Genomic DNA, 17,757 nt, shown 5'->3' on the forward strand with positions numbered 1-17,757 from the left:
GTTAATCAAATCAAATCAAATCAAATCAAATTTTATTTGTCACATACACATGGTTAGCAGATGTTAATGCGAGTGTAGCGAAATGCTTGTGCTTCTAGTTCCGACAATGCAGTAATAACGAGCAAGTAATCTAACTAACAATTCCAAAAAAAACTACTGTCTTATACACAGTGTAAGGGGATAAAGAATATGTACATAAGGATATATGAATGAGTGATGGTACAGAGCAGCATAGGCAAGATACAGTAGATGATATCGAGTACAGTATATACATATGAGATAAGTATGTAAACCAAGTGGCATAGTTAAAGTGGCTAGTGATACATGTATTACATAAGGATGCAGTCGATGATATAGAGTACAGTATCAACGTATGCATATGAGAAGAACAATGTAGGGTAAGTAACATTATTTAAAGGTAGCATTGTTTAAAGTGGCTAGTGATATATTTACATCATTTCCCATCAATTCCCATGATTAAAGTGGCTGGAGTAGAGTCAGTGTCATTGACAGTGTGTTGGCAGTAGCCACTCAGTTAGTGGTGGCTGTTTAACAGTCTGATGGCCTTGAGATAGAAGCTGTTTTTCAGTCTCTCGGTCCCAGCTTTGATGCACCTGTACTGACCTCGCCTTCTGGATGACAGCCCAGGGTGAACAGGCAGTGGCTCAGGTGGTTGATGTCCTTGATGATCTTTATGGCCTTCCTGTAGCATCGGGTGGTGTAGGTGTCCTGGAGGGCAGGTAGTTTGCCCCCGGTGATGCGTTGTGCAGACCTCACTACCCTCTGGAGAGCCTTACGGTTGAGGGCGGTGCAGTTGCCATACCAGGCGGTGGTGGCCCGCCAGGATGCTCTCGATTGTGCATCTGTAGAAGTTTGTGAGTACTTTTGGTGACAAGCCCCGATTTCTTCAGCCTCCTGAGGTTGAAGAGGCGCTGCTGCGCCTTCCTCACGATGCTGTCTGTGTGAGTGGACCAATTCAGTTTGTCTGTGATGGTATGCCGAGGAACTTAAAACTTGCTACCCTCTCCACTACTGTTCCATCGATGTGGATGGGGGTGTTCCCTCTGCTGTTTTCCTGAAGTCCACAATCATCTCCTTAGTTTTGTTGACGTTGAGTGTGAGGTTATTTTCCTGACACCACACTCCGAGGGCCCCTCACCTCCTCCCTGTAGGCCGTCTCGTCGTTGTTGGTAATCAAGCCTACCACTGTTGTGTCGTCCACCAAACTTGATGATTGAGTTGGAGGCGTGCATGGCCCACGCAGTCGTGGGTGAACAGGGAGTACAGGAGAGGGCTCAGAACGCACCCTTGTGGGGCCCCGGTGTTGAGGATCAGCGGGGGAGGAGATGTTGTTGCCTACCCTCACCACCTGGGGGCCCGTCCAGGAAGTCAGTACCCAGTTGCACAGGGCGGGGGTCGAGACCCAGGGTCTCGAGCTTGATGACAGCTTGGAGGGTACTATGAGTGTTGAATGCCGAGTAGTCGATGAACAGCATTCTCACATAGAGTATTCCTCTTGTCCAGATGGGTTAGAAGGGCAGTGTGCAGTGTGGTTGAGGTGCATCGTCTGTGGACCTGTTGGGCGGTAAGCAGGGTGGAGTGGGTCAAGGGTGTCAGGTAGGGTGGGGTGATATGGTCCTTGACTAGTCTCTCAAAGCACTTCATGATGACGGATGTGAGTGCTACGGGGCGGTAGTCATTTAGCTCAGTTACCTTAGCTTTCTTGGGAACAGGAACAATGGTGGCCCTCTTGAAGCATGTGGGAACAGCAGACTGGTATGAGTTGATTGAATATGTCCGTAAACACACCGGCCAGCTGGTCTACGTATACTCTGAGGGGCGCGCGCTGGGGATACCGTCTGGGCCTGCAACCTTGCGAGGGTTAACACGTTTAAATGTCTTACTCACTTCGGCTGCAGTGAAGGAGAGACCGCATGTTTCCGTTGCAGGCCGTGTCAGTGGCACTGTATTGTCCTCAAAGCGGGCAAAAAAGTTATTTAGTCTGCCTGGGAGCAAGACATCCTGGTCCGTGACTGGGCTGGGTTTCTTCCTGTAGTCCGTGATTGACTGTAGACCCTGCCACATGCCTCTTGTGTCTGAGCCGTTGAATTGAGATTCTACTTTGTCTCTGTACTGGCGCTTAGCTTGTTTGATAGCCTTGCGGAGGGAATAGCTGCACTGTTTGTATTCAGTCATGTTACCAGACACCTTGCCCTGATTAAAAGCAGTGGTTCGTGCCAGGGGATGGCTGTGTTAATATAGCACCATGCCAGGAGATGGTCTGGTTAATATAGCACCATGCCAGGGGATGGCTGTGTTAATATAGCACCATGCCAGGAGATGGTCTGGTAAATATAGCACCATGCCAGGAGAGGGTCTGGGAAATGAAGTTGCTTACCTTCCCCTCTTTGTAGCGGTCAACAAATAGTGTCTGTGGATTGTCCTTGAGGAGCTTCTTTTTGTACTTCTTCCGTGCAGTGTTATTTTTTAATATCCAAGGGGTGCTGTACTGTGATGACATCTTCACAGGAAACATCATGACACCCAGGGGGCTTTGAAGGCGTCTGAACTCGGATGGGGCTGTGAAAGCTGCCATTGTTGGGCTCATCTCACTTCCATCTTCCAGTGCTCTATGACATTTGCAGCCAGGTCAGTTCTGTCCAAGCAGCTTGGTAGCTTAGTAGCCTTATTTACTTGGTTTTTATATTTTTTTAAATGACCTAGAGATTATTGTCTTTTACTTTCTTGGCTCAGTTTAGTGTTGGATGGTATTTCCAGGTTCCGCTGTGTTTCTTCTGCAGGTTTTGGTTTGTTAGAAATGTTTTCTTAATAGTCATTGGTAGTATTAATCCATTCAGGTTATTTTGTCAATTTTGTCAAAATAGGTATGGAATTTAGATTTTGATTGAAGGTTTTGATGTAGAGGTATTATCCTGTATAAGTACTTGCGAAAAAAATCCCAGTTTATGTACATTTATCCAACTTTATTGCAATGTTTTGGCAGAAGAACTCCAGGAGCCTATGACCTCTCTCTCTTTCCTCGTTCCCCCTCTGTCTCTGTCTTTCCCTCTCAATCTCTCTCTCTGCCTCACTCTCCCTGCTTCCCTTTCTGACTACTGATCCTCTCACACAATATTATTGAGAGTGGGAGAAAAATAAGAAGGGGAGAGAGGGAGAGAAGATGGGGGAGATGGGTGGAGAAGAGGTGGCGAGAGCTGCATTCATAGAAGGGGCACCAGCATGGTTAAACACAGCAGGGAGATTGATCATATGGGCTGTCCAGGAGTGACAGAGCTGGCATGTATGTCTTCTCATCTCTCACTCAACTCCACTTTCCTCTTACATCACCTCTGCTTCCCTCCTCTACCACCTCTACTTCCTCTCTCACCTCTACTTCCTCCTCTCTCCTGTACTACTCCTCTCCTCACCTCTATTTCCCTCCCTCTCTCCACCTCTAACCCACTCCTCTCTCACCTCTACTTCCTCCTCTCTCCACCTCTACTTCCTCCTCTCTCCCACTCCTACTTCCTCCTCTCTCCACCCTCCTACTTCCTCCCTCACCCTCTCCACCTCTACTTCCTCCTCCTCTCTCACCTACTACCTCCTCTCTCACCTCTACTACCTCCTCTCTCACCTCTCCACCTCCTCTCTCACTCTCTCTGGCCTCTCTCATTCCCTCTACCTCCGTAATCAATGACCAGTTATAGAAATAGAATATAGAATGGGTAATTGTGCAGGTTAACATTTATTGTCATGAATCTTGCCCTGGAGGCAGAACTGAGCCATTTCTACTAGATGGAACAGCTGCAAAGTCACAATTGGCTGTATCAGTAAAAATTCATGAAAACAAAAAGCTTAAATTAAGGTTAGGGTCAGGCATCAGGGTTAGCAGTGTGGTTAAGGTTACGGTCAGGCATCAGGGTTAGCAGTGTGGTTAAGGTTAGGGTCAGGCATCAGGGTTAGCAGTGTGGTTAAGGTTAGGGTCAGGCATCAGGGTTAGCAGTGTGGTTAAGGTTAGGGTCAGGCATCAGGGTTAGCAGTGTGGTTAAGGTTAGGGTCAGGCATCAGGGTTAGCAGTGTGGTTAAGGTTAGGGTCAGGCATCAGGGTTAGCAGTGTGGTTAAGGTTAGGGTCAGGCATCAGGGTTAGCAGTGTGGTTAAGGTTAGGGTCAGGCATCAGGGTTAGCAGTGGTTAAGGTTAGGGTCAGGCATCAGGGTTAGCAGTATGGTTAAGGTTAGGGTCAGGCATCAGGGTTAGCAGTGTGGTTAAGGTTAGGGTTAGGCATCAGGGTTAGCAGTGTGGTTAAGGTTAGGGTCAGGCATCAGGGTTAGCAGTGTGGTTAAGGTTAGGGTCAGGCATCAGGGTTAGCAGTGTGGTTAAGGTTAGGGTCAGGGATCAGGGTTAGCAGTGTGGTTAAGGTTAGGGTCAGGCATCAGGGTTAGCAGTGTGGTTAAGGTTAGGGTCAGGCATCAGGGTTAGCAGTGTGGTTAAGGTTAGGGTTAAGGTTGGGGTTAGGTTTAAGTTTAGGTTTAAAATCTGATTTTATGACTTTGTGGCTGTGCCAGCTGGTGACCACTCTGCAGAGCTTTCTCCAAGGCAAGATTCAGGGATAGTAATTGCCAAGCTGAGGTAATTGTAGTCTTCATTAAAAGTGCTGCGGGTCTCCAGTGTTGAGTCCCATAGAGCTCCTGTCCCTAGCCTTCTGCTTGGGACTGGATTTATAGACAGGGGCCACCACACACACAGACACACATTCACACTCCCTCGCCTCCTCTCCCTTTCCCGGTCCATCCCCTCCCCTCGGCCACAGAGATGAGGCAGCGTATCTGCTGCTAGGCAACACCTCCTTACCAGAGCAGCAAAGAGCCTCATTGTTTTTCCATCATTCAGAGCAGCTGTCTCAAGGTCTCTGTCTCCCAGAGAGGAAGGAGGACACCTGCTTGTGTGTGTGTTTGTGTGTGTGTGTGTGTGTGTTTGTACCCTGTGGGATCGCTGAAACACTGTGCACTCTATGCACAGGAAGGAAGTAAGGAAGGAAGGAAGGAGAGAGAGAGAGCATGGAACCATCCAAGGTCTCTAGTCTCTGTCAACACACAATGACAGCCCCTCTCTATCTCTACTCTCGCCTACACATCTTAGTGAGGCCAATCATTTTCATAAGACACATCTGTTAGCTAGGTGTCTATTCTAGGCTTTAGATGTTATTGAATGTAATGTGTGTATAGAATACATCAATGCCAGGGGGCATGTATCCAGTCTAGCTGTGACACCTCCATCATGCTCTAGTTGTCTGCCCACAGCAGCTCTGAGGGTTATAGACTTCTCTGACGTGGGCCACGACGTGTGTGTACTTGCAGATGTAGGATCTTAATTTGAGCCAGTTTGATTCAGCAGAAGAATAATCCTGCACTATCAAGAAATGTGAATTATTTTGCAGATCATAATTAATGGACATTTTGTAGGGGTTGATACATTTTGCTTAAGGGAAAATCAAGTCAGACATTTTCAAAGTGGACATTATATACAGCACAAGTCAAAAGTTTGGACACACCGACTCATTCAAGGGTATTTCGTTCTTTTTACTATTTTCTACATTGTAGAATAATAGTGAAGACATCAAAACTATGAAATAACACATATGGAATCATGTAATATCCAAAAAAGTGTTATATATTTTATATTTTACATTATTCAAAGTAGCCACCCATTGCCTTGATGACAGATTTGCACACGCTTGGCATTCTCTCAACCAGCTTCATGAGGTTGTCACCTGGAATGCATTTCAATTAACAGGTGTGCCTTGTTAAAAGCTAATTTGTGGAATTTCTTTCCTTCTTAATGCGTTTGAGCCAATCAGTTGTGTTGTGACAAGGTAGGGGTGATATATAGAAGATAGCCTTATTTGGTAAAAAGACCAAGTCCGTATTATGGCAAGAACAGCTCAAATAAGCAAAGAGAAATGACAGACCATCATTACTTTAAGACATGAAGGTCAGTCAATCTGGAACATTTGTGCAGTCACAAAAACCATCAAGCGCTATGATGAAACTGGCTCTCATGAGGACCACCACAGGAAAGGAAGACCCAGAGTTACCTGCAGAGGATAAGTTCATTAGAGTCACTGCAGCCCACATAAATGCTTCACAGAGTTGAAGTAACAGACACATCTCAACATCAACTGTTCAGAGGAGACTGTGAATCAGGCCTTCATGGTTGAATTGCTGCAAAGAAACCACTACTAAAAAGGACACCAATAATAAGAAGAGACTTGCTTGGGCCAAGAAACAGGAGCAATTGACATTAGACCGGTGGACCTTTGGTCTGATGAGTCCAAATGAGATTTTGGGTTCCAACCGCCATGTCTTTGTGAGACGCAGAGTAGGTGAATGCATTCTGCAGCGTAACACCATCACATTTGGTTTGTGCTTAGTGGGACTATCATTTTCAACAGGACAGTGACCCAACACACCTCCATGCTGTGTAAGGGCTATTTGACCAAGAAGGAGAGTGATGGAGTGCTGCATCAGATGACCTGGCCTCCGCAATCACCTGACCTCAACCCAATTGAGATGGTTTTGGATGAGTTGGACCACGGAGTGAAGGAAAAGCAGCCAACAAGTGCTCAGTATATGTGGGAACTCCGTCAAGACTGTTGGAAAAGCATTCCTCATGAAGCTGGTTGAGAGAATGCCAAGAGTGTGCAAAGCTGTCATCAAGGGAAAGGGTGGCTACTTTGAAGAATCTCAAATATTAAATATATTTCGATTTTTTTAAACACGTTTTTTGGTTACTACATGATTCCATGTGTGTTATTTCATAGTTTTGATGTCTTCACTATTATTCTACAATGTAGAATATAGTAAAAAGAACGAAATACCCTTGAATGAGTAGGTGTGTCCAAACGTTTGACTTGTGCTGTATATAATCTCCACTTTGAAAATGTCTGACTTGATTTTCCCTTAAGCAAAATGTATCAACCCCTACAAAATGTCCATTAATTATGATCTGCATAATAATTCAGTAAAAAATTAAGAAAAACCATTGAATCAGTAGGTGTTTCAAACTGTTGACTTTGTGCTGTACTTCAGAAGCCTTTATAAAACCTCAAACACACTGCCATTTTCACATTTCCTGCACTGTAGGGAAAGTTCTCCTGTAACAGGGTGATCAAATTACTAGGATTCACTCCTAGCTGACTGTGCATTCTACACACTAAATACCGCCCTGCTAATCACACAGAGGATAGGGGATAATTTCTGTGTGACGCACACACGCACGCACACACGCAGACACGCAGACACACACACACACACACACACACACACACACATACACACACACACACACACACACACACACACACAGCACACACACACACACACACACACACACACACACACACACACACACACAGAGGCAGGCAGGCAGACACTTGATTGAGAGTGTAAACAAGAGAAAAGGGCAGAGAGGAGGATCACTTTTTATTCCAAAGCAATTGTGCTCTAGGGAGCTGTCTAGATGAAAGGTTTGTAGACTAACAAACAGCACTCTGGCCCAAAAACATGGCCTTTCATGTAATACAGAAGCCTCCCATTGACTTCCAGGGACTGTAAATGGCTGTGGTGGGAATTAGAGGAGAAAGTACCTTATCAATACCCTGCCTGCCTCTGCTTTGAGTTTCCTCTTGGCTCCTCTCAGAGAGAGAACATGGATGATTATGGTGCCTGTCAGGCATATTTTACCCCCCAGTTACAAAAGAAGGATTATCATTCACACATAGGGGACCGGAGGAAAGGAGAGTTAGAGAGAGAGAAACCTATTGGGTTTTAGTTTTCTTTGTGTATAATTTATGAGGTAAAGTCCTAATCTCTGACCTGCACCAAGCCCTAATCCCTGACCTGCACCAGACCTTAATCCCTGACCTGCACCAAACCTTAATCCCTGACCTGTACCAAACCTTAATCCTTGACCTGCACCAGACCTTAATCTGACCTGCACCAAACCTAATCCCTGACCTGCACCAAACCTAATCCTGACCTGCACCAAACCTAATCCCTGACCTGCACCAAACCCTAATCCTGATTTGCACCAAACCTTAATCCCTGACCTGCCAAGCCTTAATCCCTGACCTGCACCAAACCTTAATCCTGACCTGCACCAAACCCTAATCCCTGACCTGCACCAAACCCTAATCCCTGACCTGACACCAAACCCTAATCCCTGATTTGCACCAAACCTTAATCCCTGCACCAAACCCTAATCCCTGCACCAAACCTTAATCCCTGACCTGCACCAAACCTTAATCCCTGACCTGCACTAAACCCTAATCCCTGACCTGCACCAAACCCTAATCCCTGATTTGCACCAAACCTTAATCCCTGACCACCAAACCTTACCTGCACCAAACCTTAATCCCTGACCTGCACCAAACCCTAATCCCTGACTCCACCAAACCCTCAATCCCTGAAACCCTAATCCCTGACCTGCACCAAACCCTAATCCCTGACCTGCACCAAACCCTAATCCCTGACCTGCACCAAACCCTAATCCCCATCTGCACCAAACCCTAATCCCTGACCTGCACTCAAACCCTAATCCCTGACCTGCACCAAACCCTAATCCCTGACCTGACCTACATTTGCACCAAACCCTAATCCCTGACCTGCACCAAACTCCTAATCCCTGACCTGCACCAAACCCTAACCCTGACCTGCACCAAACCCTAATCGGGTCCTAAGTGATGTTGTGTAAAATATTACAAAAATACTGTAAAATAGTGATGTTGCTGGAGTGTTTGGATTGTACAAGGTCGGAGGGGACCTTGTTTCATTATCTGTTAACAAAAACACACCCAACTACACTGAATGGGATTGAATCAACAGAAGTTGTCTCCACACTCCCATTTTATCTGATGAAAGGAATGGTTAATAACCAAAATTACAGAAGCATCAGCTTTATATTAATAAGAATGGTTTATTCCTCATGTTACTCTGCAAATGTGTTGTGTGTACAGCTGTGTTCAAACAGAGCTGCTGTGCCGTGTTTAAAATGATGAAAGGGCATTATTTCAGGGCCTGTGTCCCCAAATGGGACCCTATTCCCTATATAGTGTACTACTTTAACCAGAGCCATATGGGTAGGTGCACTAAGGAATATCGTGCCAGATGGACTGGATCATTCCATTAGAATTACTTCATTAGCAGAAGCAGACGCTAATTATCAAGGGAGAAATCAACATAAAGCCTAAACTCTAAAACACACTGATTTGACCTTTAAAAACATTTCCGCTAATTCCATGTGATCATATCTATTTTTATTTATTTCACCTTTATTTAACCAGGTTGGCCAGTTGAAAACAAGTTCTCATTTACAACTGTGACCTGGCCAAGATAAAGCATAGTAGTGTGACACAAACAACAACACAGAGTTACACATGGAATAAACAAACATACAGTCATTAATACAATAGAAAAAGTCTATATACAGTGTGTGCAAATGAGGTAAGATAAGGAGGTAAGGCAATGAATAGGCCAAAGTGGCAGAACAATTACAATATAGCAATTAAACACTGGGAGTGATAGATGTGCAGAAGATGAGTGTGCAGGTAGAGATACTGGGATGCAAAGGAGCAAAATAAATAACAGTATGGGGGATGAGGTAGTTCGATGGGCTATTTACAGATGGGCTATGTACAGGTGCAGTGATCTGTGAGCTGCTCTTACAGCTGGTGCTTAAATTTAGTGAGGGAGATATGAGTCTGTAGCTTCAGTAATTTTTGCAGTCTCGTTCCAGTCATTGGCAGCAGAGAACTGAAGGAGAGGCGGCCAAAGGAGGAATTGGCTTTGGGGTGACCAGTGAGATATACCTGCTAGAGCGCGTGCTACGGTTGGGTGCTGCTATGGTGACTAGTAAGCTGAGATAAGGCGGGGCTTTACCTAGCAGGGTCTTGTAGATGACGTGGAGCCAGTGGGTTTGGCGACGAATATGAAGCGAGGGCCAGCCAACGAGAGCGTACAGGTCGTAGTGGTGGGTGGTACATGGTGCTTTGGTGACAAACGGATTGCACTCTGATAGACTGCATCCAATTTGCTGAGTAGAGCGTTGGAGGCTATTTTATAAATGACATCGCCGGTTAAGAATCGGTAGGAAAGTAAGTTTTACGAGGGTATGTTTGGCAGCATGAGTGAAGGATGCTTTGTTGCGATATAGAAGACAATTCTAGATTTAACTTTGGATTGAAATCTTTGATGTGAGTCTGGAAGGAGAGTTTATAGTCTAACCAGACACCAAGGTATTTGTAGTTGTCCACAAGTCAGAACAGTCCAGAGTAGTGATGCTGAACGGGCGGGCAGGCAGGTGCGGGCAGCGATTGGTTAAAGAGCATGCATTTAGTTTTACTTGCATTTAAGAGCAGTTGGAGGCCACGGAAGGAGAGTTACATCCTCAAGCCCTCAAACCATTCCCCTGCTTGGTGACAATGGTTCTGTGTTTAGGAAAAATACACCCATTACAGAAGTGAATTCCTTAATTATATGAGTGAACTTGAGGACTAATGTCAGCTAATTACCGGCTTTAATGAACGTACACTACCGGTCAAAAGCTGGGACACACCTACTCATTCAAGAGTTTTTCTTTAGTTAAAAAATTTGTAGAATAATAGTGAAGACGTCAAAATGGTAAAATAGCACATAGGGAATCATGCAACCAAAAAGTGTTAAACAAATCAAAATATATTTTATATTTGAGATTCTTCAAATAGCCACCCATTGCCTTGATGACAGCTTTGCACACTGAAGTGAACTATTTGATTTCCAGCCATAATGTTCGCCTGGTCTGCGGTGTGATTGGTTCCCAACCACAAACAGGATATTCAGGAGGCTTATCAAACTAATTCAACCACTGGTAAGAGGCTCATCATTGGTTGTCATGCATGCTCATACCCCTATACGCCAGTGATGAGAAATCAAGTCACATCGACCATAGTTGCCGCAGCTCAATAGATCTGTCCCCTTTCTGCCATGCATGTAAATATAGTGGGTGGAGATGTAACTAGATGGTAATTGCCAGTACAGCAATGTTTGCATGTGTGTTTGTGTGTGTGTGGTACATCATTGATCCGTGTGTGTGCGTGCGTGTGTGCGTGTGCATGTGTACGTGTGCGTGTGTGTGTGTTTTTGTGTGTGCGTGTGTGTGTGTGTGTGTGGTACATCATTGATCCGTGTGTGTGTGTGTGATACATCATTGATCCGTGTGTGTGTGTGTGTCTGTGTGTGTGTGGTACATCATTGATCCGTGTGTGTGTGTGAATGTGTGTGTGTGTGTATGTGGTACATCATTGATCCGTGTGTGTGCGTGTGTGTGTTCATGTTAATGTTTGAGAATGTTCATGTCTGTAGGTGTGAGTGTGAGGACCACAGACAGGTCAGTAATGATACACTACACACAATAGTACATATATCTGGTTATCTGGTGTTATGCTACCAATTAAACAGTTTGTTCATTGGGAATACAGTATCATGTTGGCATTGTGGATTCACAATATCATAATTGGCCTTGAGTATTAAAAAGGGCCAACATGTGTTTATTCATGCTGCATTTAAGATGAGACCACATGCTCAGAGTGATGAGGTACCTTGTCTGAAGACCCATGTTAACTCCCAGAGATTATACCTAGGCTTTAGCTCAGTGGGATTATATTATCGCTATCCGATCATTTACACAAGTCGCCACAGCATCTATCAAAACCTTAGTTTCCTCAGAGGCCTTTCCACTTTTCTCCTTTTCACAGTTTTTAAGTCCTATCAACTCAATACTGTGCTATTTTCTTCACAGGCATCAACCAATAGTATCACGCCCACCATGGATCCTACTAGAGACAGAAAATCCATAGCAGAGTTAACAGTCTTCAGGTCTAAATATACGCTGCTAGACAACTGGTTCTATCTGGCTCTGATTGGCTCAGACTGGTTCTATCTGGCTCTGATTGGCTCAGACTGGTTCTGTCTGATGCTGATAATCTTAGGCTGGTTCCATCTTTCTCTGATTGGCTCAGACTGGTTCTACCTGATTCTGATTGGCTCAGGCTGGTTCTATCTGATTCTGATCACCTCACACTGTTTCTATCTAACTCTGATCAGCTCAGACTGGTTCTATCTGGTTCTGATTGGTTTAAACTGGTTCTTTCTGATTCTGATTGGCTCAGACTGGTCCCATCTGGTTGTGATTGTACCAAAACCAAAGCAGTAGAACATTGACTAGAAGAGGAAATGTGCACAACAGCCACATTTACTTGTATCATCAGAACCACTCTGTCCATTAAGCCTGTTTCCTGGTGGGGCTGCCGTCATTGTCTATCCCTACATCTTCCCATAGACATATTTCTTTCCCCCTCTAACATGTCCCCTTGATGCTCTGATGTGTCTTTTCAGACTCAGTAAAACATATTGCCCATTAGCGAATGGCTGGCTTGATGTTGTTTGTGGCATTGAGACAGTGAAATAGTGCTCTGGTGTTTGTGAACTTTTTCAGCTATTAGAACAGTAGTAGAGAATGAATAGAAGGACATTCTAAGAATGTATCCAACATGGAACCCTACTTGACTATTTTATGCACTACTTTTTGACCAGAGCCCTTGTCAAAAGTAGTGCACTATATAGGGGATGGGTTGCCATTTAAGACACCTGCCAATGTACAGCTGAAGGTGAGATTGCATGGCCAGAATAAACCAATCTATGTAGCCTTCCTTGCTCTAGTTAGCATAATTGGCTGGTTCAACCCCTGACCTCCCTTCCCTGCTACCCTTCCCACATCGTCTTGGTTCCTCTCTCTGTATCCTTCACAGTACAATAACCAACAGTGGCATACAGCAGTGGCAGAGCTCTACAGGAGAGTGGTCCAAGCTGTGACCCAAACAGCACTCTATTTAATATAGTACACTACTTTTGACCACAGCCCTAAGGAACCCTACAATATCAGAAGTAGTGCATATCATTTTGGAGGCATCCCTTACTCCTGAGAAGACCCAGAGCTGGCTACAGGTGTTTGTCGTCAACCCTCACTACCTCCCTTAGGCCCCGCAGGGACTGTAAAACACCATCCAAATTACAACTAATACTCCTGCCAATTATAGCACGTATTTCTCCATTACCCTACAGTCACCTTCAACTTCTCCACTCTTCTCTGCTGGGAGGAAAATACTTTTGGGGGACATTCAATTATCTATGAGGGAGATAAAGCTCTAACACTGGCTGGCAAGAACACTACTTCTCAGGAGGAATGATATACTCTAACCTCTCTCTCTCTCTCTAACCTCTCTGTCTGTCTCTCTCTCTAACCTCTCTCTCTCTCTCTAACCTCTCTGTCTGTCTCTCTCTCTAACCTCTCTCTCTCTCTCTAACCTCTCTGTCTGTCTGTCTGTCTGTCTCTCTTTCTTTCTTTCTCTCTCTTTCTTTCTCTCTCTTCCTCCTCTACAGCACGGTAAGCGGTACCATAGCGCCAAGTCTAGGACCAAAAGGCTCTGTAACAGCTTCTACACCCCAAGCCATAAGACTGCTGAACAATTAATCAAATGGCCACTGGACTATTACATTGACCCCCCTCGTTTATTATCTATGTTCCGGTACCTCCTGTATATAGCTCCACATTGACTCTGTTCCCGGCAATTCTCCTGTATAAAGCCTCCACATTGACTCTGTACCAGTATCTCCTGTATATAGCCTCCACATTGACTCTGTACCGGTACCTGTATATAGCCTCCACATTGACTCTGTACCAGTACTCCTGTATATAGCCTCCACATTGACTCTGTACCGGTACCCTGTATATAGCCTCCACATTGACTCTGTACCAGTACCCCTGTATATTGCCTCCACATTGACTCTGTACCGGTACCTCCTGTATATAGCCTCCACATTGACTCTGTACTGGTACCTCCTGTATATAGCTCTCCACATTGACTCTGCACCGGGTACCTGCTGTATACAGCCTCCACATTGACTCTGTACTCCTGTACCTCCTGTATATAGCCTCCACATTGACTCTACTGGGTACCCCCTGCATATAGCCTCCACATTGACTCTGTACTGGTACCTCCTGTATATAGCCTCCACATTGACTCTGTACCGGTACCCCCTGTATATAGCCTCCACATTGACTCTGTACTGGTACCTCCTGTATATAGCCTCCACATTGACTCTGTACTGGTACCCCTGTATATAGCCTCCACATTGACACTTACTGGTACCCCCTGTATATAGCCTCCACATTGACTCTGTACTGGTACCTCCTGTATACAGCCTCCACATTGACTCTGTACTGGTACCTCCTGTATATAGCCTCCACATTGACACTGTACTGGTACCCCCTGTATATAGCCTCCATATTGACTCTGTACTGGTACCTCCTGTATATAGCCTCCACATTGACTCTGTTCCGGTACCTCCTGTATATAGCCTCCACATTGACTCTGTACTGGTACCTCCTGTATATAGCCTCCACATTAACTCTGTACTGGTACCTCCTGTATATAGCCTCCACATTGACTCTGTACCGGTACCTCCTGTATATAGCCTCCACATTGACTCTGTACTGGTACCTCCTGTATATAGCCTCCACATTGACTCTGTACTGGTACCTCCTGTATATAGCCTCCACATTGACTCTGTACTGGTACCCCCTGTATATAGCCTCCACATTGACTCTGTACTGGTACCTCCTGTATAGCCTCCACATTGACTCTGTACTGTACCTCCTGTATATAGCCTCCACATTGACTCTGTACTGGTACCCCTGTATATAGCCTCCACATTGACTATGTACCTGCTGGTACCTCCTGTATATAGCCTCCACATTGACTCTGTACTGGTACCTCCTGTATATAGCCTCCACATTGACTCTGTACTGGTACCTCCTGTATATAGCCTCCACATTAACTCTGTACTGGTACCCCTGTATATAGCCTCCACATTGACTCTGTACTGGGTACCCTGTATATAGCCTCCACATTGACTCTGTACTGGTACCCCTGTATATAGCCTCCACATTGACTCTGTACTGGTACCTCCTGTATATAGCCTCCACATTAACTCTGTACTGGTATTCCTGTATATAGCTCCACATTGACTCCCCTGCACCGGTACTTTATATAGCCTCCACATTGACTCTGTACTGGTACTTTGTATAGTAAACACATTAACTCTGTACTTGAACCCCCTTGTATAGCCTCCACATTGACTTGTACTGGTACCTCCTGTATATAGCCTCCACATTGACTCTGTACTGGTACCCCCTGTGATATTGCTCCACATTGACTTGTACTTGACTTCCTGTATATAGCCTCCACATTGACTCTGTACTGGTACCTCCTGTGCACAGCACCACATTGACTCTGTACTGGTACTCCTTTATATAGCTCAGCATTGCTGGTAGCTGCCACTACTTCTGTGTACATCCACATTGACCTGTACTGGTACACCATTGTAGATGAAGTCAACTGGTACCCCTGTATATAGCTCCAAATTGACTCTGCACCGGTACTTCCTGTATACCCTCCACATTGACTCTGTACTGGTACCCCTGTATATGGCCCTCCATTGACTCTGTACTGGTACCTCTCCTGTATATAGCCTCCACATTGACTCTGTACTGGTACCTCCTGTATATAGCCTCCACATTGACTCTGTACTGGTACCTCCTGTATATAGCCTCCACATTGACTCTGTCTAGATAGCCTCCACATTGACTCTGTACTCTAGTCTACATGACCTCTTGACTCTACTGGTACCCCTCCTCCACATTGACTCTGTACTGCCTCCATATAGCCTCACATTGACTCTGTACTGGTACCTCCTGTATATAGCCTCCACATTGACTCTGTTCCTCATACTCCTGTCTATGCCTCCACATTGACTCTGTACTGGTACTCCTGTATATAGCCCCATATTGACTCTGTACTGGTACCTCCTGTATATAGCCTCCACATTGACTCTGTTCCGGTACCTCTGTATATAGCCTCCACATTGACTCTGTACTGGTACCCCTGTATATAGCTCTCCACATTGACTCTGTACCCCTGTATATAGCCTCCACATTGACTGGTACCTCCTGTATATAGACTCCACATTAACTCTGTACTGGTACCTCCTGTATATAGCCTCCACATTGACTCTGTACTGGTACCTCCTGTATATAGCCTCCACATTGACTCTGTACTGGTACCTCCTGTATATAGCCTCCACATTGACTCTGTACTGGTACCTCCTGTATATAGCCTCCACATTGACTCTGCACCGGTACCTGCTGTATATAGCCTCCACATTGACTCTGTTCTGGTACCCCCTGTATATAGCCTCCACATTGACTCTGTACTGGTACCTCCTGTATATAGCCTCCACATTGACTCTGTACTGGTACCTCCTGTATATAGCCTCCACATTGACTCTGTACTGGTACCTCCTGTATATAGCCTCCACATTGACTCTGTACTGGTACCTCCTGTATATAGCCTCCACATTGACTCTGTACTGGTACCTCCTGTATATAGCCTCCACATTGACTCTGTACTGGTATCTCCTGTATATAGCCTCCACATTGACTCTGTACTGGTACCACATTGACACTGTACTGGTACCTGTATATAGCCTCCACATTGACTCTGTACTGGTACCTCCTGTATATAGCCTCCACATTGACTCTGTACTGGTACCCCTCCTGTATATACCTCCTGTCTCCACATTGACTCTGTATATAGCTGGTACCTCCTGTATATAGCCTCCACATTGACTCTGTACTGGTACCTCCTGCCTACTATAGCCTCCACATATGATTGACTCTGTACTGGTACCCCTGTATATGCCTCCACATTGACTATGTACTGGTACCTCCTGTATATAGCCTCCACATTGACTCTGTACTGGTACCTCCTGTATATAGCCTCCACATTGACTCTGTACTGGTACCTCCTGTATATAGCCTCCACATTGACTCTGTACTGGTACCTCCTGTATATAGCCTCCACATTGACTCTGTATTGGTACCTCCTGTATATAGCCTCCACATTGACTCTGTACTGGTACCTCCTGTATATAGCCTCCACATTGACACTGTACTGGTACCTCCTGTATATAGCCTCCACATTGACTCTGTACTGGTACCTCCTGTATATAGCCTCCACATATAGGTACCTCCACATACCTCCTGTATATAGCCTCCACATTGACTCTGTACTGGTACCTCCTGTATATAGCCTCCACATTGACTCTGTACTGGTACCTCCTATATATAGCCTCCACATTGACCACATTGACTCTGTACTGGTACCTCCTGTATATAGCCTCCACATTGACTCTGTACTGGTACCTCCTGTATATAGCCTCCACATTGACTCTGTACTGGTACCCCCTGTATATAGCCTCCACATTGACTCTGTACTGGTACCTCCTGTATATAGCCTCCACATTGACTCTGTACTGGTACCTCCTGTATATAGCCTCCACATTGACTCTGTACTGGTACCTCCTGTATATAGCCTCCACATTGACTCTGTACTGGTACCTCCTGTATATAGCCTCCACATTGACTCTGTACTGGTACCCCCTGTATATGGTCTCCACATTGACTATGTACTGGTACCTCCTGTATATAGAATCCACATTAACTCTGTACTGGTATCTCCTGTATATAGCCTCCACATTGACTCTGTACTGGTACCTCCTGTATATAGCCTCCACATTGACTCTGCACCGGTACCTGCTGTATATA

General features: G+C 45.3%; 2 protein-coding genes across 3 annotated transcripts in view; one reads left to right on the top strand and one right to left on the bottom strand.

Moving 5' to 3' along the window:
- LOC112239335 (moesin-like) overlaps positions 1-17,757 on the bottom strand; it is a 168,493-nt gene that overhangs the window by 143,655 nt on the left and 7,081 nt on the right. The window lies entirely within an intron of this gene.
- LOC112239334 (zinc finger C4H2 domain-containing protein) overlaps positions 1-17,757 on the top strand; it is a 149,065-nt gene that overhangs the window by 128,988 nt on the left and 2,320 nt on the right. The window lies entirely within an intron of this gene.

This window comes from Oncorhynchus tshawytscha, linkage group LG08, assembly GCF_018296145.1.
Source record: "Oncorhynchus tshawytscha isolate Ot180627B linkage group LG08, Otsh_v2.0, whole genome shotgun sequence".
In the NCBI taxonomy this organism is placed as follows: domain Eukaryota; kingdom Metazoa; phylum Chordata; class Actinopteri; order Salmoniformes; family Salmonidae; genus Oncorhynchus; species Oncorhynchus tshawytscha.